Source organism: Eumetopias jubatus, unplaced genomic scaffold, assembly GCF_037043125.1.
Source record: "Eumetopias jubatus isolate StellerSeaLion01/CBP00866 unplaced genomic scaffold, mEumJub1_p1.0 scaffold_12, whole genome shotgun sequence".
NCBI lineage: Eukaryota > Metazoa > Chordata > Mammalia > Carnivora > Otariidae > Eumetopias > Eumetopias jubatus.
The window spans coordinates 31,132,056-31,158,225 of record NW_028274818.1 but is presented as its reverse complement, the minus strand read 5'-3'; the positions used below and the strand labels follow the sequence as shown (position 1 = coordinate 31,158,225).

Genomic DNA, 26,170 nt, shown 5'->3' with positions numbered 1-26,170 from the left:
GGTTACAATTATCTGTGGGTAAGACGACCCACAACAATTTAGAATAGTGCTTTGAAGGTGACTATGGTCTGTTTCACCAAGGCAATTGTTCTTGAAATGTAAGTGAAATATGTACTCTAAACGGTTATATATTCTAATATTTCACTTTAATATCTTAAAGCCATTGATTGTTTAGTGCCTTCTAGATAAATGTTTATGTGGAAACTGATTTTTTAGTTATCTACGGGGAGTATGTACTGAGGCGACAATCTTAGAATATAAGCTAGTGATTAATCTAAATTTTACAGTGTTTAATTCTTTTGAAATAACCAAATTTTTCCTACAAAATAAAACTTTTTAGGAGAATGCTTTATCCGTAGGTATTTCTGGGTTGCTGCTGGAAAGAATATTATCAAGGGACTGCGAATTCATTTGTCTGTGTTATCAATTACAACTGAGGGCACGTCACTCCTGCTCTTTTGCCCCTGTTACAATATTAGTGGCAGGTCAACTTACAAACATTTTCAGTCATGCCTTTTCCTCTCTTGCTACATGTGTTAATATTATTATAATAGGGATGCTATGATAAAAAACTCTAACTTGTGTATTTTGCATTAATACAAAATATGCATTTGGCTTACTAATAAGCAAAACTCTAGGGCAGTTACAATTAATCGCAATGCATAACTATGTTCTTATTTGTGTTCCAAAATATTTTCCTACAAGTCTTTTATATAATTAACTTAAAATTCCTAACTATAAAAATGATTCACTTATAACAATAAGAAATTCCATTAGATGTCTTGCCATATACACATAAAATAGCAATAATAAATACAGTGATTAATTTCTTTTTTCCCTGGGATAAACTAGATGCATGCTTCATATAGTTATAGTTTGTTGAAGGTAAAATCTCATCTCTGAGCAATGTAAATGTTCCAGAAGTGGAAATAAGATGTCTGTGTTCTTACTTGCAGGTTCCCTTGTGTCAGACAAGAGAATAAACTTTAGGTTATTTTTATTCCATATGGAAAAAGTGTTCTACTTGCTGGTCAACTTAATTTTCTACTAATTCATGTGTGCTTTCAATTATTATCTCGTATCTTCTAAATCTCTCTCTTCCACACCTTTATTCTCATGACTTAATCCTTAGCTATAAAACAATGATTTTTGAAACACTGAGATTCAACAGTACTGAAATTTAAATTTTCTGTAAGAAAACATGGTTTCTTTTTTTAGAACACATTGTTCATAATTCCAGAATTCTTTGAGATGGCAATTCACAGACAAATCAGTCCAATAGACACTTATTGGCCCTTATAATTTTCAAAAGGAAATTTCATTTTTTGGAAAGATTTGGAAATCTACAGACTAGCCATCTTTGTGGTGTTTGTTCTTGGAAATGTTCACAGACATAAATATTGGTGTGTTTGGTAGCAACCTGCATACTTGCATCGTCTTCCTTGAATGAAAGGAGCCACGGCAGTAGGTCATTTATGGATCAATATCTTTCTATTCACCTCCTCATAACTTTGGAGGCTTGTGTGGACAGAATAAGACCAACTTGAAAAAAGGCCAGATTTATTTTAACCTTTATTTCTCATCTCTAGGCTTGCGAGAACATTAAATATTTCAGTTTTGCTTAAGGTTAGTAGGTCGTAAATAAACCAAAGCCATTTCTTTGCTTTGAGCAAGAGGGTCACAGAATACATGAAATACCACTTTTCAACACAGCACACCCTAACATGAATTGACAGAGGAACATGAAGAAGTGGTGTGATGTGCCTCAGTAAAAGGCCATAGGGATTTGGGATGCTGAAGTTGTCTGTTTTAAGAATAGATTATATATCTTGTCTGATGACCTGTATTTAATTTAAGTGACTGCCTCTGCCAGTGCTTCCAGAGGGCAAGTGTGTGAAATAGAGCATCTCAATGTCAGTCTCCAGTCCTTTCCTCTGCCTGATGCCTTGACCTAAATTGAGCATGTGGGCGTTGATCTGGACAAACGAAAGAGAATGAGACTTTGCAACCATGTGAGTTTTATTAATTCTAGTTGGTTTGAACATTTTAGGGACAGCACATATCCATGAACAGATTTATATTTTAGTCAGTTTTATTTTCTGTTTATGGAAATGAATCTTTGTTTTGAAACATAAAAAGTGAAAATGTTGTGTTAGAAAAATAGCCATTGCATTTCCCTCCCCAGTCCCCTGGAAGAAAGTGACACCATCTCTAAAACCCAGAATAAATGAGATGCCAGTTTAAGCGGTATTTTGGGGGCCCCTAGATTCCTTTCTCAGGTTCATATCCATTTTCTTGGACGATTTCTTCCTCTATTCAGGATATGAAATCTCATAAAATGTTTCAACACTAACATTTTCACCTTACCAATTATACAGTTAGAGTGCCTATTACAGAAATGCTCGTTCTTGGTAATTATAATTGGAATTATTGGGACTTCTGGCTACTTCAGTAGAAAGAGTGAAAGCATCAAAGAGGTAAGAAACTGACTCGATTCAAAGAGAGCCAAGTTGAATACTTGGACCTCGTTCTTCATGAGAATGCAGAAAAATCAGGGCCAGTCACGCCAGAGCTTGGCTCAGATGAGACATCTTTTACTACCGAAATACTGACACCCCAGAGGGGCCTGTAATTTTGTTTTCCAACAGCTTTGTAATTCCTGATAGCCTTTAACCCTTGGTGACAGCAGAGGGTCTGAACATTTCTGGTTTTCCTACCCTCCCCAAACTGTGGAAATAATTCCACACTATTCACTTCATAAAATATCTTATGAATTTGCTTTGGAGAAAAGAAGCATTTCCAGCACAACCTTTGTACTACTTGGCAACATTACCAGCAACTGAATAAAAAAAGATTGCCTTTTGATATACATATTAACTGGATTTATATATAAATAACCCATATAGTGTATATGTTCCAAAACAAACCACGAATGATTTTTAAATATTTTTCACAGAAAAATCAGTCCAATGGACACTTATTGACCCTTATAATTTTAAAAGGAAATTTCATTTTCTGGAAAGATGTGGAAATCTACAGACTAGCCATCTTTGTGGTGTTTGTTCTTGGAAATGTTCATAGACATAAATATTGGTGTGTTTGTTTAAAAACTATATATACTATCACAAATCAAAGTTTAATCTAATAGAGAAGGTTAAAAAAAAAGAACCTATAACTTCAACATGAATACCACTTTTAATAAAAGCCTAGCATTAGTGATACTTTTTGCTTTTCTGACTTTCCTTATGTTAATCATTTATTATCACAGCTGGATTAAAACTTTTTTTGCGGAGAACGTATACAAACTATGTTTATATGTACAAAGGCTTTCCATGTATGTGTATTGAGGCAATTTGAAAGGTATTCTTTATTGAGCAGCACCGGAAAATAACTAAAAGCACCAAAACTGGGTCAATGGACTGGGATCTGCCACTCACTGGCTTGGTTACATAACTTCTTTGAGCTTTAATTTCCTAGATAAAATCTGTATAATAAAATCATCCTCACTACACTAGTTCAATTTATTTCCAAATAATCCTTTAGAATAGATATTCTGCAAAGGATAGCATAATATTCCTTATTTTTTAAAGGATAGAGGTTTTTATCTAGGTCTTCCAAGAGTCTAATGCTTCTTCCCTTTAAAAACAGCTGCTTTCCCACTTCTAAGATGAAAAAAAGAGAGAGAGAAATGTTAGATTTCTTTTCTAAATAGCCTCAAGATATATAACTTAAAAAAAAAATAAAAGCACAATAACATTCCCAGTAAGATCAGCACTCTGCTATGTTTGTTCCTTACCTGGTAGGTGGTACTGACAGGCAGGGAGAACTCTTCCAAGACAGGTAGTTTTAAAGAGGATGGATTGATGTCTACTTTAAAAGTTACAATTAATCTTAAACGCTCCTGAAGTTAGGAGCCCTTGATTAACCTAATGCATCCCTGTCTTAATCCCCATTAGCACAGTGTGGGGACTAGAGTGGATTCAGGATGATTTGTCATCTTTCAAAATAGTTTCTTGTTTTTGAGGTTATGTTGTAAATTATTTTAAATCAAATAAGTATGTAACTGACTATGCATAGAATTAGATTAGTATTTAAGTATCATTTTATCTTTAAACATTCATCAAATCTTCATATTTTTTAATGTTTGAAGGTTTGTCTACTGGAAAAATATTTCAGTGTTTCTTTGCTCTGAAATTTAAACTTCTTCCTGAAGCAAAAAAAAAAAAGAAAAGAAGAAAAGAAAATATACACATTACTACATTCTCCCAAAATCCATTTGCATATTTTGTAATTAAATTATATTGGGATTTTAAACTATCCCTTTACGAATAATCAATCATGTAAATAACCAATTTACAAAAAATGTCTTTTTTTAACTAGACTAAAACCTCTTTTTTATAGAAAAGGCACAATACTAGTGTGAAGTTTGGAGTGAGCTGAATATAATGAAAAATTCAAGTCATAACTGAAGCTAAAAAATATTTTTTCATAATGAAGATTCATTATGCCAATAGTATAACCATTGTGACTTCCACAAACTGTGTCAATGCCATGGTTGGCAGTGTTTCTTTTTAGCAAGGAAACATGGTGAGTGCCCTTGATCTAAGACTTTGCAAGAATGGTTGATTAATCCCTCAGTTTGGAAAGAATAGGCATGTTGACTGATATTTAAAATAATTTGAGAATTAACCCCCAATAAACATACCATGTTAGTTACAAAACTTGTCTTATTACGGCTATATTCTTAAACAAGTAAATTAATTATGGAAAATTAAAAGTAACACATGTATTGAAGAAAATAAGTGTTTTCTCCAGGAAAAACGTATTAGTTTTTGAAAAAAGGCAGACCTTGCTTATATAGATTGCTTAAAATTTGTCTGTGGAAGAGACCAGAGATGCATAATAAAAAAAAAAAGATGATAGACTTTTTATTTTTCATGTGAAACAATCAAATACTAAGTTGTGATTTATCATGTTACATTACACATGAATGATTACAATAATATTTCTTAAATATTGAAACATCTTTCAAATTGTCTATGTTCCATTCAAAATTCAGTCTACAATTTAAATTCTTCTAAGCTTTTGACTTCATTCCCCACTAACTATGTTATTAAAATACCTCACTATTTTTGGAAGATATTGTGAAGGTATTTCTGGCTTCATGAATTATACGGGCATCTGTTCTTTCAATCAACAGGATACCAAATGTTTTTTACATCAATCTGTGTGAAACAATGTATATAATACTATTTTATTTCCCATGAGCTTTGAGTAAGCACTGACTTGGTAGTAAAAAATGTTTCAATGATTAGGATGGCGGAAAGGGGATGAAAAATAGTAAACAAAAAATGTATTATAAATAGGACAGTCTGTGAAAATTTTAAAAAAAGAAAATAGAATAAGTAGAATAGGATAAGCAGCCTAAAAATAGAAAATAAAAAAGAATTTAAGGTATAACATAACAATAAAAAATTTTTAAAAAAGTAGCTATGATACCTTTCTACGTTTCTATTCCACATAGACATTTAAAATTAGTAAGATTAGCAGAACTTGACAATTTTAACCACAAAGCTGCTCCTCTATTAAAAGGTTATTTCTTATGGCTCTAATATTATATAAAATACGATATTTGGAAAATATGGAAGTTTATAAAAATTGATATTAAGTTCTGATATTCATTACATGGATTTTGTTTTACTCCATCAAAATCACCTTTATAAGAATTTATCCTTTAAGAATGAATCACCTAAAGTAAACTCGGATATGCAAGAACTTTACCTAATACAACCAGCAGGCTGCTATGTTCTCTCCACAGTGACTTCTAGGCTGAGAAAGGATTCCAGCCACAAGTCAAGAGTCCGTTACTCTTTTACTCCATTAAGTATCATATTGCTCTTTAAATCTTATGAAAATGAAATGCTGTAGCACAGGTATTCATCAAATATATGTCATGTGACATATTTGGATTAATTGTCTAAAGGACTTATGCGTTGATTTGAACCCTGGAAAATGACCTTGTCTAGACCTAAGATTCTGTGATTTTTGTAGTTTTTATTCTATTTTTATCTTTCTTAGTCAAAGAGAATAATTCCTATAGGGCTTCATTAATATTTCCTCCACTCTGCATTTTAAAAGAATAAACAGGCAAAAACCCAATATTTAGTTAAAAATCCAGTGTTTTTCTCTTCTAAGAAATATTAATAGATCAGTTGTTTCTTGAACAATAAGACCATGTGGCAACTCAATCACTGAAATTATAATTGAAGAGAGGAAAGACAAAAGACCTCATTCAGAAGTTACTTGATGTTTGTACCAATGTAAGAATGTTCCTTATTAAGTGTGTAGCAATAATCCAGATACGCTGACCATTTTATACGACTAATTATATTCTTTATAACATTTCTTCTCCAAAAAAAAAAGTTACATGGAAATTATTGTATGTTAAAATCTGTTTTGAGATTGGGAGAGACAGATAGAGGAAAGTGACTTCATAGTAAGAAAGATTCCTTCCCATCTAAATCTTCAAATCTTCACTTTTGGGCTGCTTTCCTTTCATAGTTACATATTTGCAGAAAATTGGATGATGTAAATTTGCAAAAAGTACCATGAAATATATGAAAATCTATCAGACATGGAGGTAAGCCATCTTTGATATTATTAGGTTAAAGTGGAAAATTGTGATTTGATTTAAGCAATCTTTATGAATTTATTATTTGCAACCCAGAAAAGGCACCCTTCCACCACCACTAATCCAGCTAGCAAACTTAGTTTCTGGCAAAGATATGATATCATTGTACTATATTTTTTGAAATTATTCCTTTTGGACTTAATTTACGAGCAACTTCTCTCCTGTATTAATTATAAATGGTTTTTGGAGATTAATACTGAGGGAAACAGACACAGTGACACTCTGTAGAACTGTTTGTAACAATTAGTTATTTACTATTAATAATGGAGTGGCTTTATAGCTTATAATTTTTGATCAGTGACGGTATTAATCAGATAATCTTGGATCAAAGTCAATTTAGTTGTTTTTATATCCCCTCTGAAACTCGAATTAAATACACTACTCTTCCCAGTTTCCTGTCTTAAAACTATTTTTTAGTGTTGCCTTGAAGCTTAAACAGCTGCAACATTCCAAGCATGAAGTTAGCGATGAGTAAATTACACAAATGCAAATACTGTTAAATTTCTTCTTCAAAAGGGTCTCAAAGGCATAGATTTGCGGGGGGAGTATTTAGATGTCAAAGAATTTCAGACATAAGACTGTAGATATGCCAAAATGATGATTATTGTACAAATAAACATATCGTATAGCCATAGGATAAAGACAAATATTTATTCTCTAAAAAATATTAAATTATATACTCAATTGACACAGAGACTCAAAAGTTCTGGATAATTTGACACAAGCTATCAGAGAGTGACAGAATTCTATGGTTACTGCCCACCTCACCTCCTTATCAAATTCTCTCTTTATAATTACTCAGCATCTATTTTTAATACTTTTTCTTGCATAATTATTAGCTAAGAATTATTTTCAATTGTGCAAGAAGACAACATAATGTTCCATATACACCCTGAGACTTTTAAAGGCCATTTAATGTTGCCTGTTGAACTTTAAAATGAGGGGAGAAGAAGCAATTATAATGGATTAAAAACATAGACAGCAAGAAGACAAAGAATTCTAGTTTCAATATTATATATATTTTCTCTGTGAAATGGACTCTGAAAATGAAAAATAGATACACAAATACTTTTATGAAAAAGTGCTTTTTTGTATACTTCTCTTTCTTTGCCTGTTTTCCCCCACTGGACCGTGAGATCTTTGAGGTCAGGAACTGTTTCTTAAGTCATCTGAGGACCTGGCATGTTTCCCTGAACATAGTATGTGTTCAATGTGTGCTTGTTGTCTCTTCCTTGATTCTCAGGCACACATCTATATCTAACTGCTCAACCAGACACAGTCGATGTCCATCTATTCCTCATTTTCCTGACTTTATATAAAACAGCGTAGAAGCAGCTAACTTCCATGTTGGGGCCCCACACATCCAGATGGCCTGGAATCTCAAGCCTCAATCACAGAAGCTAATCATCCTCAAAGGTTCTGGTGTGGAAAAGTGCAAACGGGTTAATGCTCATCAGAGATCTTGGCCACCATCTGATTCATTGATATAAAGCAATGCATGGGGTTAAATTTCAGACAAATAACTCTTTTTCTTTAATAAAAGCATCTTATTAGATTCTGATTTTTACTCTTCTGTGCAATGGACCATATATTTTCTTCAGATGACATGAATAAAGATAATCATGTTTTTAAACACTGCAATCATAAACATGTGTCTAGCCCCAAAATATCTCTTGAGAGACTTTATACTTCTGATAATATTCTCATTTTTGAAAATATTTCTATATTATCTCAATTGAACAAGACATGTGGGTACTATGGGAAGCATAATAATTTTGGGATCCATTCAAAACTATATTCTTTAACTGTCCCCAAGTTTTGTTTAGTAAAAGACGATATAAAAGAGAGCAGAGAGGCAGCGATGTGCTCTGGTTAGATAAAAGTTCTTCCTTACCTACTTCTCTTCTTACCAGAACATACCTTTAGGGGGAGTTTCATGCCCTCTATCTAAATATATTAACCACATATTGTTCCCTCCTTGAGGTCCAGTAAAAATTATTTTCCCATCTCATTACTTTTTCAGTGTTCCTCTAAGTGGGTGTTCAGAACAAATATCCAGCTAATCTGGTTCTGTTTACCAAAATGAACTTCAGAGGTATTTCATTCAGCACAGATGAATATTAGATTAGTTGTTTTATTCCAGTCCTTGTGAATCAATGATCAAACTATTTTATGCACCAAATTTTGTAACATTATGGGTTTTCCAGCTATTCTTGAAATATGAATCACCCTCAAAGGATGGAGACTTGTCTTCTTTCAGTATAATGATGTACTATATGTTGGGTAATTGAATTTAAATTAAATTAAAAAATGGGGTTTAAAAATAAATGGAGTTGGATTTAAAGACAATTCCCAAAACGTGATCAAAGGCAGATTCCCTGGCCTGTGGTGCCACCTTCCGAGGCAATTAACTCCAAGGAGCCAATGGAGTTCAGATGTGTATATAGGATTATGCTTATCCAAAAATCAGTCACATTAACATAAATATTGATATTTATAATAAATCTTAGCAAGTGGAATATTTATTTCACAGCTGATTTAAAGAAACACAAGGGCTTATTTACTAATAGTTAAGATGCTATCAATTATAATATTCTCAAGGGCAAATGTTCTCACCTTTTGGGATTTTATTTTTTTAATTAAAATCATTTTAGCTAGAAGATATTTTCCGCAGAAGTTACCATTAGAAAGACCTTAACAAAATCATAAGTTATTCTAGAGTCTTCTTTCTCTAACATTTCTTTTGCTTTTATTAAATTCAGTTTACATCAATGTCCAAAAAGTTAACAATCATTCCATTGTCATGCTATCAACTCTTACTTTATTTTTCAGTACATCGTTCTCTTTGAGATGCCTATTTACATTGTGGTCATCTGTGGTCATCGTATTGTGCCTAAAATTGCATTTCTTAATGTTACACTGAATTTCTGCTTGTTGCTCAAAAGCAGAATTCTCACAAGAAAGCAACAAATTGTGTTATATAGTTAACCCAAAAGGCGAAGCATCCCCAAAATAGTTTCAGACATAATGACTAATTTGAGCAATCCAATTAGTTTCTCCCCATACCTCATACTTACCACAGGGAAGGCATATTTTACATAATGAGATTTACAGAAAGTTCTGTCATTCTGGAGAGAGAGCCATAAAAATATATTATGCTTCAGTCTATTTTCAGCTTTTATTTTCTGCCAAAAAAAGAAAAAATAATTTTGGCAATAACTTGTCAAAGAGTCCCCTCAATTCTTTTTGTTGTTTTAGGGCAACAAAAATATTTTTATGAAACGGAGTTTCTGACCTAAATGCTCATTTCAAAATAGTTTCTTTCACATTCTCAATTCTACACTCTGCCCAGTTTTGTTACGGTCACCTGAATGATATAAAATTTTGCTAACTTATACTGATTTAAGAACCACCATAAAAAGTGTGCAGTTCTATGGACACAAACTACAAGACTGTAACTCCAATAAACAAGATTAGCTTCATGAAATATCTTTCAATGAGCACTTTCAAGTTACCACAGTTTTCCCATCCTATATGGGAAACATTTGAAGGCACTCCAGAGAAATATCTTTTCTTTGGGATGCAAAATTATTATCAAAAAGCTAAAAATATCTATCGGAGACAAAAGATATATCAACAAATAAGCTTTCCCTTCTATTATGGGAAATGGCCTGAGGCACATGCAGAAATAATGGCAAGGGCTTCAATTTTCCTACTGCCTTTAAATATAACTTTTTACTTCAGTTAAAACCAATATTACATTGAAAGTACAATTTTCATAAGCTTCTATAGTTTCTAAAGATATCTTATTGGAATGGATAGTAAAATTTAAAATGAGATGTAAATCCATTATCACAAATTTGGAATAGTTTAGAAGAAATAATGGAATAAAATATATATATAGCACACCAAGAAATTCATAACAGATGTCTCCTGAAATTCAGTATATTTACATACTTTAAAACAGTGTATTTTTCCAAAACATAACATTTCTTCTTTAGGACAATTTGTGTGTTTATAGGATGGTGGGGGTGGGAAAGGAAAAACATATTTTATTCAAAGTTCTATACTTAATGAGGTTGAGTCTTTAGAATTCTTCCACGTGCAGGACATTTCCATTTGGAGGAATATTTGAAAGAATAAAGATTGGTGATTTGCGTCGAGTTATTTTCATGCTTTTGTACATTGCCCTGTGAAACATTTGCTCAGTACTCATTCCTTTTCTTTTTATATTTTTATATTTTATATTTTTAACGATTTCAGGGATTTCAGAGATTGGTGCATAAAAATGTGTGCCAGAGCTGTTTTCAAATATCCTTCCACAGGAATAAGGCTGAATTTGGAGGCTGCATCAATTTTCTTACTTTATGACTTTATAAAGTTTGTTTTGGAATTCTCAGTAGAGTGTGTTCAGGTAGTTTTTACAAAACCTTGCAAACATAAGGAGAAGCTGCAGGAATCTGAAGTTCAAAATTCCAAATAGGAACAACCTATTTTTTCTTATGTCTGGAAGCAAACGTGAGAATCAAATGTTCCACTTCTATTGCTAATTTAGTAACTGCACATCAAAGCTTCAAATACAAATAAATAAAATATTTTCTCATCTAAAGCTACCACCATTTTTTCTTAGTAAAATGCACCACAAAAAGCAAAAAGAAAAGGAGAGGAAGGAAGGAGGGAGGGAGCGAAAGGAAAGATTTTTAAGTGGCCTGCTCGAACAACAACTTCATCTTAAGAAAAAGGAAAACAAACAACCCTTTTAAATATGCTCTATCTTGGTTTTTCTTTGTAAAATTTAAAATTACAAGAGTTTATGTTTTAATTTCAGAGAATATTAGTATGAGGATTTGACATCAAATAAGCATGTATTATACCTTAAGTAAACAGATCTGCACTACTTACTTGCTTATAGATTATTAGCTGAAAGTGAGTATAAATTTGGATTACCTCTCATTCACTTAAAAACACAAACACACACTCATAAAATATCTTTTTATCAAAAGATAACACTTAGAGTTTTATAATCTTTAATTCTAATATCACTTATCTCCTATTCAAATTGTTTTTTAAGCTCTTTTATTTTTTTTAACTGCATGTAAGAATCTAGAATTTCACAGTTCCTTCACATTAGCGTCTTCACACTGGTACCACATAGACAGCTATTCTGTCCACTCAGCCCTTCTTTCCCATCTCCCAAAAAGCCACTAGGAAATGTGTTTGATCTCAAAATGTCATAAAACAAACTTCCATTAATTTTGTTTTTGAAGAGCAAGAATGTTTAATGGATTTTTTCCTTTGTTATTTTTCTTGGGGACAAGAAGCTGAATGTTTTATGTTTTGCAATAAATAAAAACTTTTTATCTAATTCTTAAAGCCCTGGATACTTTGTCTTCTTTCTTCCTCCTCCTCCTCCTCCCCCTCCCCTTCCCTTCCTCCTCCTCCTCCTCCTCCTCCTCTTCCTCCTCTTCTTCTTCTTCTTCTTCTTTCTTCTTCTTCTCCTTCTTCTTCTTCTTCAATAGCCACCTTATTTTTCAATATTTGAAATGAAGAAGGGTAAAGTGTAACTTGTGAATGAAAGAATACATTACCTGCAGAATTATACATTGGACCTTAAAATAGAATTTTCTCAGTATATTTTCCTGTTATTGAATTGACTTTCCAAAAAAATACTATAAAGCTTAAGTTCTACTTGATCTATGTGAGAAATAATTTAAAAATACATTGTGAGAGACATTTACCAACCTGTATTATTAATATAGACATTTAGGTTATGGGCTAATTATTACACTAGTTTGAATTTTGCTATTTATGGCTTTGTCTCTTGCCTTTTACTCCCAACCCAATCTAAACACACCAAAATATAGATAATTGGATTCTTAAAATATAAAACTACTCTAAAGATATAGAAAAATAGAAAGTGATAAGTGGGAAGTCCATACACATGGGAAAAAACAAATCTTCTGAAGCCTTGTCTGAGCAGGAACAAAGCTTGTTTCAGAGGTCTGCAATCTTCTATAAAGTCAGGCATCAGGAGCCATCCTGGACCCCTGTCCTTATCTGTGATGGAGTCATGGCCCCATTCTTACCTTTACAATTACCAGAAGAATCAATAAGCAAAACAATGTGCTAGCTTTCTTCTATGATTCCTTGATAAGATTTAGGGAGTAGATTTTCCAGAAATAAATGAAGAACTAGCTGACAAGTAAATTGGGGTTTGTTTGTTTGTTTGTTTGAACACAGAATTCATTGTAAGGACTTTCTCTGCATCATTATATGAAGTAAAAGGAAAATAATCAGAAAAGGTCAGATAAAGCACATTTTTTTTTCATTCTAAATGAACAATAACTGAAGTTAAAAATAGTTTTCTATTCATTTCAAAAGAGCAGTCATGTAGCAAGAGAACTGTGAGAGCGAACTGCAAGATGGTAACTGCTGACCCTTTATGCTGCCAAGGCCTGAGTTGGCAGCATGCGCCTACCAGTATCCCTTTGCTCCAGGCCCCTCTGCCATGGTGAGGAAGCGCAGCATCAAGACCCCGGAGTACAACACACTTCACAGTGCATGGATTTAAAAGAAAGCAGATGTAACCTGCAAAGGCTGATTGCAAGGTGGGTTCCTATCTTCTAGGGAATATTCCAAGGTGCTTTTGGCTCTCTACCAGTGCTCAAGGGACAGAATTCGGGTAATAGGGCCACAGACTGAGGCAAGTAATCTGCCTTAGGGATGTGCATTTCTCTACCCAAGCATTTCTCTCAAGGAGGACTCAGCACATAAATCAGAGACAGAAAGTTTGTCTCCACGGAAGCCGAGGTATAGCTGAGAGGGTGAGGGAGCCATTGTCGCCAGCACTTGGCTGTCTGTTGAGAGTGTGATTATAGGCTGGAAAAATGCAGCCTTTGCAGAGGTTCAAGTGCCTGAGTTATAAAACAGAGATTAATTAGGGCAGCCAAAATTCAAAGTACTGAAATAATGAATGAGTTTTCAGGACAAATGGAATTAATTTATAATGTATAGTAGGCAGTCTGCCCAATTGCTGTGCCCTTTGGACAAGTAAAATAATTAAAAGGCTGCATGTTCTACTAACTCTATGTGAATTTTTTCTACTGATTTCTACAATTCTTGCTGGAACTAAATATAGCATATGCTTTTTTAGCTTGACAAATAAAATCTGCTAAATGAATTAGATGCTCACTATTACACAAGAATTGGACTAAATAAAGAAGTATAAGCATGACCCTTCATTTTAAAAACCCTCAAAGACTCCTATTTTGAGTCTTTTAAGAAAGCAGTTCCCTTTTTCTCTGGTGAGGCTGAAAGAACAGGCTTCGGTATTACACTGAATCTATTGCCACCTTGACAATGAATTAATTACTAGGTGATTTGAAATTTTTCTCTTCAGAAATGCCGCCATATTTATCGAAGATTCCAGAAGCTGTGCTGCAGGTAGAAAATAATTAATACAAAATCTTGATCAATAAGGTATAGAGTAAAGCACAATCTTAATGTTACCATGTACTTTTTTGCTTTAGGATGAATATAAACATATACAGAATTTGGATTGACGTTATCAATAGTAAAAACTCATTTCCTCCAGGGGGAATATTTTAAAGAGGTTAAATGGTCTGGCTGGTAATGTCTTGGTGTGTTTGTGAGATCAAACAGCAGTTTGGAATAAACAAATTCTGTGACAGGAAACTATTGTCATTTCATTAACTGATTATTTGATAAAATACAGCTGTGTATTATAAGAGTAAAAGTAAGCGCAGAAAAATCCATAACACAGACTAGGACTACACTGTTTCAGGTTCTATGAGTGTGACTGCTACATGTGATATGCCTTTTTAAAAATAAGATTATAACCCATCATATATATATATATATATATACCCAGTCTTTATGTATATTTTTTTTTCAGTGTAACTTGTGAATTTCCACATGTCCCTTTCTATCCTAAGTTGCCTTCTGTGCATTTTGTTGTTGTTGTTATAAAGGGTAGAAATTGGGAAGGAAATTTGGTGTTCATTTATTTGTTCTTTTCATTGCCTTCATTTGTCACTTACAAGTGGGACTCAGTTCCTGGTATACAGTAACTAACTTGTACCAAAGATACTTGGCTTCAGCTCTCTCAACATCTCTCTATACCTCAATTTGGTTGGCTCTCTTATTATCAAATCCACAGTCCTCACAATGGTATACACGAATGGTCTGAATGGTTTCTCTCACTTTGTCTCTTACCTCTCTTCTCACTCACTCTGCCCTAGTCACTTGTGTCTCCTTGCCATTAATAGAGCATGTCAAATATGAATTAGCCTCAGGACCTTTGCTGTTCCTGCTATCTAAAACGTTCAACCATCAGTTATCCCCATGGCTTATTTTTCTCACTTCATTCGTGTCTCTAGTCAAAGGTCACCCTCTTAGTAAGGCCTACCCTAACCACTTTATCTAAAATAGTGCCCAGATCTTTCTCTCTACACACTTAATTCTGTTTTATTTTACTTAATTGCAAATATCACCACAGGGCATTACACTAGATATTAATGCAGTCACTTAATAAATAGATAAGGAATCCCTAATAGATACCAGGCCCACACTAGGCCCATACTGAAGCGGGCCTAGGTTCTTCAGATACAGCAGAGAACAAAACAGACAAACATCCTTGCCCCCATGGGGTTTACATTTGAGTAAGGAAGATGCAAGATAAACTAGACAAACTAATAAAAATATATGGTGTGTTAGACAGTAAAAAGGAATCATTATTTTTAGAAATAGAGCAGAAAAGGGAATTGAACTGTGACAAGGGTGGGATTGAAATTTAAAGTAGGTGCCCAGTGAAGGTGATTATAAGAACATGAATCCTGGGAGGAAGCTAACCCTTTAGACAGCTGCAGGAAGGCAACTCCCAGGCAGAGGAAAGAGCACTTACTGTGGGTTGGAGGAAGAGGAGGGCAGGTATAATTTATCAGTTGATTATCTCTCCCCTGGAATGGAACCCCATTAGCGCTTCTATCTGTGTGGTTCACTGCCAAATCCTCAAAGCCTAGAACAGAAAGCTCTGACTAAGCATGTGTGAATGAATTCAGTAAGTTAATTATTCTCAGTTTACCAATGAGAAAATTGAGGCACAGCAGTTAAGTGCCCTGCCCAAAGCACCCAGGTAGATTAAGATTTGAACCAAAAAAATCTAACCCCGTAGTCTATGTGCTAACTACTATTTTCTGCTGCTATAGCCCAATTCTTTCTGAAAGTAAGAAAGTTTATATGGTATGCAGATTAAATGGCTAAACTGGGAATCACAAAAGACTATGAAAAGAAGGAAGGAAAGAAAGAAACTATTCTAGATTACCTATTTTTATGTCCAATTTTAGGTTTAGACTCAGAAAGGTTAACACATTTCCCAAGGTTAACTCCAGAATTGTCTGAATCGAAGGCAGACGTGATCACCACTGAAGAGAACAGCGAGGGATGGGTAGTTAGTCTTGGCCTTATGGCTGATTGGTGTGTGACTTTGGGCAGTATCTTCGCTCTGTGCCTCAGTTTCCTCAGCTGCAAAATGGAAAGGATGGGCTGCCCAATCCCTAAATCCTTTTCTTTTTAATGTTCTTTTTTCTCTAAATACAAAGTCCATGAAAATATTCTGGAAAGTTTTGAGCAGTTCTTGTCCACTAACAGACAAGTAGAAATTATTTGTGAAGAAAAATGTACATACAGAGGCATTCCAAGGGGAAAGAGTTTTAAGGAGATGGCAACAGGGCATAACAATTTATGTGCCAGGGAAATAGTACACAAATATTAGACCAATATGGCTGGAACACAGGGTAAGGAGAGAGGCAAAGGGGATGTCTGAAGATGCTCAGTTTCTGAGCTTAGAGTATGAAGAGTTTTCAGCACTGTGGTAAGGAGTTTGGATCCTACTTGATGGGTAATTGAATGTATGGACAGTTTCTACACAGAATTACCAGGGTTATTGTTTGTTTTTCATATGGTTAGCGGTATATCTACATTATGGGCTAGAGCAACAATTAATGTTTTTTGTGCTAAGATGTTTTCTTTGATATGAATTGTTTCAAGACGAGGAGGACAGGGAAGAGACAGAGCTTTAGAAAGTGAATACATTTCACAGATGTTAAAATAACATTAGAAGACCCTCCTTTCTCCCTTCTTTCTTTCCTGCACTAGGGTCGTTGTAATTGTGAGGCTTACAGTCCCTGCTCCCATGCAGCTTATCACAGAGTGGAAGACAACATCAAATAAACAACGCAAAAACTTACTCCTTGGGTCACTTTATAGTGTATAGGGTACAAAACTTAAAGAACAATTCTAAATTGAATATGATCAATTTTAGAATTTTCAAATGGCACTATGTACATGAGAATGGTAACTGTAACAAAGAGTTTATAACAAACAAAAACTGTAACAAACTGTAGCAAAAAATAATGCAAGTGTCCTTTCTGTCCTTGGTTCACTGGTCAAGAAACTAAGGAACAGTAAAAACTGATTATAGAGAGCCCCCCCTTATTTTCCCCTCCCCTCCTTTCCCCTCCCTCCTTTTCTTGCTTATTCCTTGCTATGTTTTGCAGCAGGCATTGGTGTCAAAAGCTCAAAAAGCCACGTTTACAGACTGTGTGATTCACCAGTCTTTGCACAGTATTGCATTTCTTGATGACTCACATGTTGGATAACCCATGTGTGCCCTTCATCTGTAACTGGAGATTGTGTTTGTCTCCTAGAATTGTATGTAATTCGCATGGCCAGTAGCACATTAGTGCATCTACAAGATAAGTCAATAAAAAAGTAAGAAATACTTTTCAGCAACAGCTTGTCAAGTGCACCTAAGAAAATTTAGTAGAAATCCATTTCTGAACAGATAAGTCAAAAGGAAAAAAAAAAAAAATATATATATATATATATATAAAACACAGATGCAAAAAACGCATAAATACTCTGGATTTTGATCATATTAGGAAATTCCAGCCACATTCAAATCTAAATATTCAAGTTAACACATTCAAGTCAAATTACCACCATAAAGAAGAGTGACCAAATTCTAGAAATTGCTACAGTGCTTACCAGTACATTTTATTCAAAAAATGAAATTCATGTGTAGTTTCTAAGAAACAAAGGAATTGTTGCATTGATAGTTTTGGGGTGTGTGTGTGTGTGTGTGTGTGTGTGTGTGTGTGTGTCACATATATCTGTATTTTAGTAATATACATGTATATATTTTTAAAAATAATATCCTTGCTTTAAGTAATGAGTTTTTTAGAAGTAAATAGGCCATCTAAAACTTTATTTTCCTCTTCCCAATAGATTCCTCATATTTCTAAAGTAGAGACAACCACAGAACTCCCCCATTACTTTTCCATATTGCTTCCCTTTCTCTGCCTTCTTGACTACCATCCTTATTTTATTTTATTTTGTTTTATTTTGTTTTGTTTTAGTTAATGCCTTCTTTTACTCATCTATCCCCATGTATTATTTTAGAATATGTCTTACCTTCAATTTATTTAGAGTTTTAAAAAACAGTCTGTGTCTCACTTTTTAGGTACCTTAGTACAGGGATATTTGGAAGTGACAGGAAGAGTATCATTACAGAAGGGCCACTTCACAAACTTTAAAACAAATGGACTCTGGTAAGGTATCTTCTGAGAATCAGAACATAGCTCTTCCAAACATACACGACTACATCAGCTGTTAATGTCAGGCTTTTTGCAAAGTTGATGTCTGGGAAACAACTATTTATACTTTGTCTGGGGAAAAAAATTCTCTTCAGTTAGCTAATCCATCATAAGAAAAACAAAGTTTATTCATTTAAATGCGGAGAAATGAGGACAAATAACCATTCTCCTTTGGAAACGAAATTGTGTTATACAAATATTTCAGAATGTTTGCATCTTTAAAGTCGTGTCTATATTAAAAGTATAAACATAGGTATGTTCCTAGTTTTCTCCAGTGAACTCTACTTTGTTTGCATCTGAAAATATTCTAATATTATTACCAACCATCTTTTACCAACAAAATATTTTTTCCTTTCCTTGATTTTAGTTTTAAGTAGTCATTATTAAGTTCTGTTCTGTATTATGCCAAAGAAATTGAAATGTGGAGGAAGTGAAATCAATTGGATAAAAGTAAACATTACCTAATAATTCATTCTCCAGGAGAGAGGGTCATGTGAGCTGTGACTTGTTAGAGCAGGGGCATTACTACTGGGATTGGTATACAGATGTCTCTAGGTGGAAATGAAGCCCAGCAGTGGGAGAGGTGAGAAAAAAAACACACTTGTAATAAGAGGATGTAATATCTGTTTTCTTAATAGAAACCAAAGAGGGTTTGGGTCTGGATTTTTAAAGAGCACTTCATTCATATAGTTCTGTATTTTAACATTTACAATGCACTTCCCCCCCTTCTTTTTGAAAATACGTCGCAATAAAAGGGGCAAAGATACTTTGATGAAGTGACTAGAGTGTGAATTTTTTTAGTCTATATATAAAAAAAGGTAAATTCATTACATTTATGCTTATTCATTTGCATATGAGTGTGTGGAAACTACAGTTCTTTGACACAAAACTGGATTAATCCAAAAAATAATGAGTAAGTACCTTTAGGAGATACCCTCTTCCTCACACGTTAATGCACAAATAACATCTGTATTTACTAAAATTCAAACACAGCTAGGTTACTAATAGTTCTAGCAATAATTACTGAATTTTTCTATGGGTTAAAAACTAGCACACTGGAAGATACTGAATAGTGCTAGTGATCCACAGTTAGCTATAAAGACAAGCTTAGGTGGAACCCTTTGAAGGATTCGGTCTTGAAGTACCTGCACAATTCCTGTCACATCAGCTCAGGACTAGTAGGATTTGCATCAAAGCTTTAAAGTATTTTTAACACTACAAAAGTACAAATGCACTCTTCAGTTTATATTTAGGAAAATTTCTCACAGTAATTCTTCCTAAGAGTAATGAGATTAAGGTCCAAATGACGGAGAACTATTTTTAAACTCAAATCTAAAATGTGATGCTTACTCTGTTGATAAAAGAAGTATGGCATAGGGCAAGTTGCACACTTTGCTTATTTTAAAAACTACATATATTTAAGGTACTTCCAATCCATGAGCATGGAATGCTTAGATAGTTCAGACTTTAACTTTTGGGATACAATATGTTAACTCCACAAAAACCAATGGCAGTCATGGCTGCGTAAGCTATGGGGTGGAGGCGGAGTGTAAAGAATGGAAGAGAAGACCTGAGTTTTTGCTGTACCACCTATCAGCTATGAAATCTTAAATGAATGATTGAATCTGTCAGAACTCCATTTCTCAAGAGAAAATGAATAGCTCTCAACTTCCCAATCAACTTCATGATGTTGTGGTGAGGATTAGCATAGCTAAAGGAGGACAGAATCTATAATGGTTAGAATGGGTTTTGGTGCCAGGAAGACCAAGTTTGAATTCGGAGTTCTGCCACTTTCTAACTGAAGGCCTTGTACCTTTCAAAATCTCAGTTCCCTTCTGTAAAATAGGTATAAGAAAGCTGAGCCAGACTGGCTAGTTATCTTTCTCTCTATCATCTATTTATGTATCATATCTTTCTACCTATCTATCTAATATACTCATTTATCAAGTAATCATCACATTGTGAGTGCTGGCAAATATTAACAAAGTAGGAGAAAATATTTTGCTGATTAGTATTCCATGCAAATATAACCCATTATTAATGGAAGTAGCAGGAGAAAAATTGTATTTCTCAAATGTGTTCTTTAAAGTAAAAACTTTATGTCTAAAGTTAAAATTCTCAAGCAATTACATATTAAGTTAGAGAATAACAAATAGGATATTATATCAATATTTAATTGTAATTCCTGAAAGAAATGAATGCATTCAAGTAAAAGGGAAACATTGTAAAAAAAAAAACTATAAAATGTAGATTGTCTCTATCCTTCCTTCTGTCAATCTTAAAATATTTTTAGGTTTTCTTTTGACACCTAGGGGAGTAGCTGCTCAGGAGGCTGACTTATAGGAGTTCTTAAAAATCTTCATACCTAAAGAGAAGGCAAAGCAGTGACTCAAACAGATACTTGTACACCCACGTTTTTTGCAACACTACTGACAATAACTAAAAGGTGGAAGCAACCCACTGTCTATCAATAGATAAATGAATTCACAAAATGTGGTGTATACATACAAGGGAATATTATTCACCCAAAAAGATGAGGAAGTTTTGTTAAACTCTGATGAACCTTGAAGAGGCTAAGTAAAATAAGCCAATCACAAGAGGGCAAACATGATAGGATGCCACTTGAGGTACCTAGAGTAGTCAAGTTCATAGAGACAGAAGGCAGAATGATGATTGCCGGGGCCAGGGAAGAGAAGGAGGGAATGCAGACCTACTGTTTAATGGATATGGAGTTTCAGTTTAGGAAGATGAAAAAATGTTCTGGAGATGGACGGTGGTGATGGCTGCACAATGATTTCGATGTATTTGATGCCACTGAACTGTGCACTTAAAAATGGTCTAAAGTTTAGGTTATATATATTTTACATCATAAAAATATCTCCCTATCTAATAATTGTTGGTACATTTTCCTGCCTCAGAATCGTAATCACAACCTTCAGTTTTGGGTGTGTATTCAGTATTTCCAAAAATAATCTGAATGGGATGTGGAAAGGGGAGTAAAACTGATCCTTTTTGCTTTGGCTGAATCATCTCATTTTAATCCCCATTTTCTGAGTTTAAAATAAATTCATTTAATCCATGTTAAGATAACCAAAATGGCTTCTGGGTTTGCTTCTTCTTCTGGCTAATGGGTTTGGACTAGAATGATTGATTGATTTAGCAAGGCAGGCATTTTATAGAGCCATCCAAATAGCTCCCTATAAATGGAACTGAGGTCTATACACAAATAGTACTCATACAAATGCTGCAAGTATTTATAATTGGGTCTTTTAAAGAAAGTCTTATGTAACCGAGTATCATAATATTCTTTATATACCCTCATCAGAGCTTTTAAGTTTTTACTTTTCACGTACACCCTTACTCCATCCATAAGCTTTAAGATTCCAAAATTCCTATTCTAGTCCATTAGAACATTTCTTGCCCATGTGCACCAAAGGACATATGCAAGGATATTTATAGCAACAGCATGTTTAACTGCAAAGCAGGCAATAACTCAAATGTCAAAGAAGAGAAGAGAAAAAGAAATTGAGGGTATTTGCACAATTGAATACTATATAGCGGTGAAGTAAACAAACATATAATTATAGGCAACAATGTCCATGACCCTTAGCAACATAATATTTAGTGAAAAAAGCCAGTACTAGTAAGGCTATTAGAAAATGACATTTTTGCAAAGCTTTAAACAAGCAAAATTATCATACATACATAAAAAGATAATCCCAAAACAAGTCTCGAAAGTGGCAGAGCCATTGTGAAAATCTGTGTAGGTTACACTGCACACTTCAAAGGGCATCATTCATATCAGGCCCAGCTGGATATGAAAGTGCACATCTTGTACATTTGTTAAGTACACACTTTGCACAACTTTGTATGTAATGGCCTTGATAACTGTAGCTTCTGGGGAAGAAGGGAGAGAGGGAAGAAGAAACACTTTCAATACTGTTCTAGTTCTTAAACTGGGTAATGGATTTATAAGTTTTCATTGTATTGCATATAATTTTTTGTATTTATCAAATAATAGACTCCCAGAAATAATTCTAAGATATATCTTGGGTTTTAGGATAGAAGAGAGTGGGGATATAAGATCAACTATTTTCCATACATGGAAATTTTTTTATTCTACTCTATTGTTTCATCACTAAAAATCACTAGTTTTTTTTGCTACCTAAGGAAAAAAAATACATATTTTAAATCAGAATATTGCACTATAAGGCCCCATTTAGCTACATCAAATTCTGCAAATAAAATACTTGCAATAATTTCTTGTCAAATATCAACTAATTATGGAGACATCCAATCCTGATTCCATGAAAAAGTGATATATTAAATTGTCCCAAGCTCAGTAAATATCTTCTGCATTTCCTCAGGTAAGTAAAATACATTGAAGGACCCTGGCATTTCTAGGCCTAACTCCTCAAACCTACTGTATGTCTGGTGATTCCCATCATTCCTACTCAATATGTAGCATGCAGCATACTCGTCTGTGATTTTCTACACATAATTATTAGCGATAAAAGTTGTTCAAAATTGTTTGAAAATTTAAGAATCAATTTACTTGTAATGGTTGGCTCTTTCCAAAGCAGATGTACATAATATAATAGAAATATTTTCAGTTGAAGCTTATCTAAGGTAGTGTCACTTTCATTTAAAAAAAATAAATGCCTCCCATGGGCACGTTAAAATCACTTATTGTCAACAAGCATCTTGTATCCCAACCTTAATATGATTTAAAAATATTATTTTAAAAACTTAGGTGAATCTACTTGAAAATCCATGGATTCCCACGTTATATTTTTGAAACATGGAAACAAAGTTATCTATCAGTTACTAATCTAACATGTTTCTAGACAAAATAAATTTTACTTTTTTAAATATCTCTTATAACCACTTATAAATAGATGTAATATTAGATAGTATTAAGGTATAAGATAATTGATTACATATTCTTGCTGATATCTTTTTAATAAAATTCTTAAAATTTTTACATTTTTGAGAAAAAACTCACTGTTTCTGTAGAAAATGTAACATCTTATTTTCCTATCTGCAGGAACATTCTAAGCGAAATACTCATTTTCAGAAAGTTTTGATTGCTAAATCACTACAATAAACATTATTTTAAAGGAACACATTTGAAACTTGTTTCCCCAGTGACATTTGAAACACCATCTATATTGTGTGATACACAAAAATTCAGAAAACAGCTCCTTCCATTTATATATAATAATCCCTCTATTATATATTAGCTTAATATAAAATACTTTGCTTTAAGAACAAAATATTTTAGCTATTATTCTCTAATGGACACACATTCTTGATTTTCATTTAATATTTGTCTATAATAAACCATGTATCATTTCATATGTAAGAAAGATTAAAACCCCAAAAACAAACAAGCAAAAAATGCGGAGAGGGGTTATCACAATAAAAAGGAAAAAAAAACCTACAAATTGCTTTAAATTAATTAAGTTAAAATAATATAAACCAAAGTATGTCTTTTGTCTAGCTTGATTAGGTCAACTTGTAAACCCAGTTTAAAAAACAATTTGCTCCATTTTTCTTGCAGAAGTGAAAAATGAGGGCAAGTACAGTATAGGAGAATTTTTAAATGAGACATACTGACAGATTATAATATGGTGTCTCATCAGATGACGTGGTGTTTTGACTGCTTGACTGCAGAAGGGCTATAATTTAAATGCCATTAAAGACACATAAGCTCTAGCATGGAGACAGGAATACTGTAAAATTTTTTGGTCTGTAGTCACAATGCAGATAAAATTGTTCCTTTGATCTTTCAATGCCAAAGTCTGTTGTCCAGAAGGGAAATGTCTTTGTGCTTCTGTCTTAAGCTAAGACAGATTTCATTTTCCATCTAAGTCATTTTGTTAACACCACATAAAAAGTAAAGTGTATTTTATCAGCAGAGCTTAGTTTTCTTTCATTGTTATTTTAGGTTATTTTATGACTATGTAGTGCTCAAAAAAATGTGCTCAAAATACACACATCTGGGTTTAAAGTGACTAGACTCTAATTCCAAATATCTTGATGTGAACAGTTTACTGGCATTTGTATCTTAGGAATTAAGAACACTGTTGTTTTCTTCTCTTCTTCTCTATGTATTTCTTAAAGAGTAAGGACATACTTTGCTTAGAAGACTCACAGAACATAAACATACATTTGACCTTCGTGAGGAACCACACTAGCTAACAATCTGTAATAAAATTTATGCTGCAACCCGATTTGCAAAATCACACTGAATTCTCTCCTGACCAAGTCTCTTAATTACTGAAAACTTGTGATATGTTAACAAGTTTTTAGCTTTAAATTCTAAATGTGTATGTTACATTTTAAGGGAAAATATGATCTGGGAGATGTTCATAATAGATTCATTATGTCTTGTTCTTTGGAAAATCTGACAAAAGGAATCACTCATTGTGATTTGCACATAGTCTTGGTAGCTCATTGTAAATTTATGTCAAAAACAAATATTGTGTTTAGTCCACAGTATGCCAGTGAGAGTTTCCAGAATCCAGTAAACTTTAGGTCTTAAGCATTTACATTTTGACACTTTTAATTTTAAAAAATGAGAGATAATTTTAAAAAATAGATCCCAAGTTAAGAATATTTTTTGCCAAGATTGAATCTAATATTAAATAAATATCATTTATTTCTATTCTCTATTCTTATGCTTAGGAACTATTTCCGGTTTCTTTTCTAGGTGAAACTTTGGGGATGACTAAGTAGCATATTTAAAGGCCAAAAATCATATTTTTATTTTGTCAAATTTTACTCTCTTGACAATAAACTGCTAAAATCTTGATAATAAATTACTGAAGTCAGGTTGGAAATAGTTTAAAGGTGAAACGTCATATGCACAAATAGTATTTATTTTTTTCTTCCTTGATACATTTTGTTCTATCATGACATAACAAAATTCTAAAAGTCAACTTTCTGACTGACAGGTTTTTTTTAGAAAATTAAGTTATTTAAAAAATGAAAGAAAAAGGAAAAAGCTTATTCAGCACTATTTCTAGAGCAGATCATGCTCAAAGGACAATTCAAGCGCATCAGGCTTTTCTGCAAAACACCCATCAACAAGCAAACAAAATCACAACCAAAGCTTGTAACTGAACTCTTCATTAATGCTGTTCTTCTAAATATTTCAGAAACGGAGGCTTCTTTTGTTGCCTGTCCCAGTGAGGGGATGAATGGAGAGGTTTCTGTTAAAAAGTCTTTGCCTAGCTTTTGTTGTTGCCCATCGGTGGCACAGTATTAGTACAGACTCTAAAGTGTAACCTCCCTGAGAGCAGTGTCCTATGCATTCTTCTTGTTCTCTCCCCCAGAGCTCAATACGTATGTCAGATGACAGAAGTCCCCACCTGCTCGATGCTGCACCCGTGCCTCTTTTGTGTAGATGGATTCCTTGACAATGAAAAGTACATCACTGGCATATTACCCAAACCCCTGCAAAACACAAATGATGTGTAAAAATACCATCATATAAAAATAATTCTGCTTTATTAATTTTGAAAATAACGCATCTGCCTATGAATGTCTAGGAAGAACCCAAAGTTGATATAGAATTTTCTATTACTCAATGCACCTTGATGAAAAGTGAATTATAGCTAAGATAAACAAGAAGGGAAAGAGCATGAATGGCTACAAAAAACTACCCTAGGAATACACTGTATATTTTGTATCTGATTTTGAAATGGTTTTTTAAAAAAATCATGTCAACAACTTTCTGGAATCCATAATTGCTAATGGTTATAAGTATCAGCCCTAGGCAGATTGCCCAGCAAGATTT

The 26,170-nt window shown here is 33.5% G+C and overlaps 1 long non-coding RNA gene across 2 annotated transcripts in view; it reads right to left on the bottom strand.

The window, feature by feature from the left end:
* Positions 1–1,589: 1,589 nt before the first annotated feature.
* The window catches only part of LOC114221950 (uncharacterized), a 59,900-nt gene continuing 35,319 nt past the window's right edge, over positions 1,590–26,170 (bottom strand). The window contains exons 4-7 of one of the 2 annotated variants that reach the window (XR_015769558.1): positions 25,743–25,827; positions 15,615–15,728; positions 9,769–9,876; positions 1,590–4,207 (exon numbers count right to left, since the gene is read on the bottom strand). This is a non-coding gene — a long non-coding RNA (uncharacterized LOC114221950). The remainder of the gene's footprint in view (positions 4,208–9,768; positions 9,877–15,614; positions 15,729–25,742; positions 25,828–26,170) is intronic. The other variant, XR_015769559.1, reaches the window with a different exon arrangement.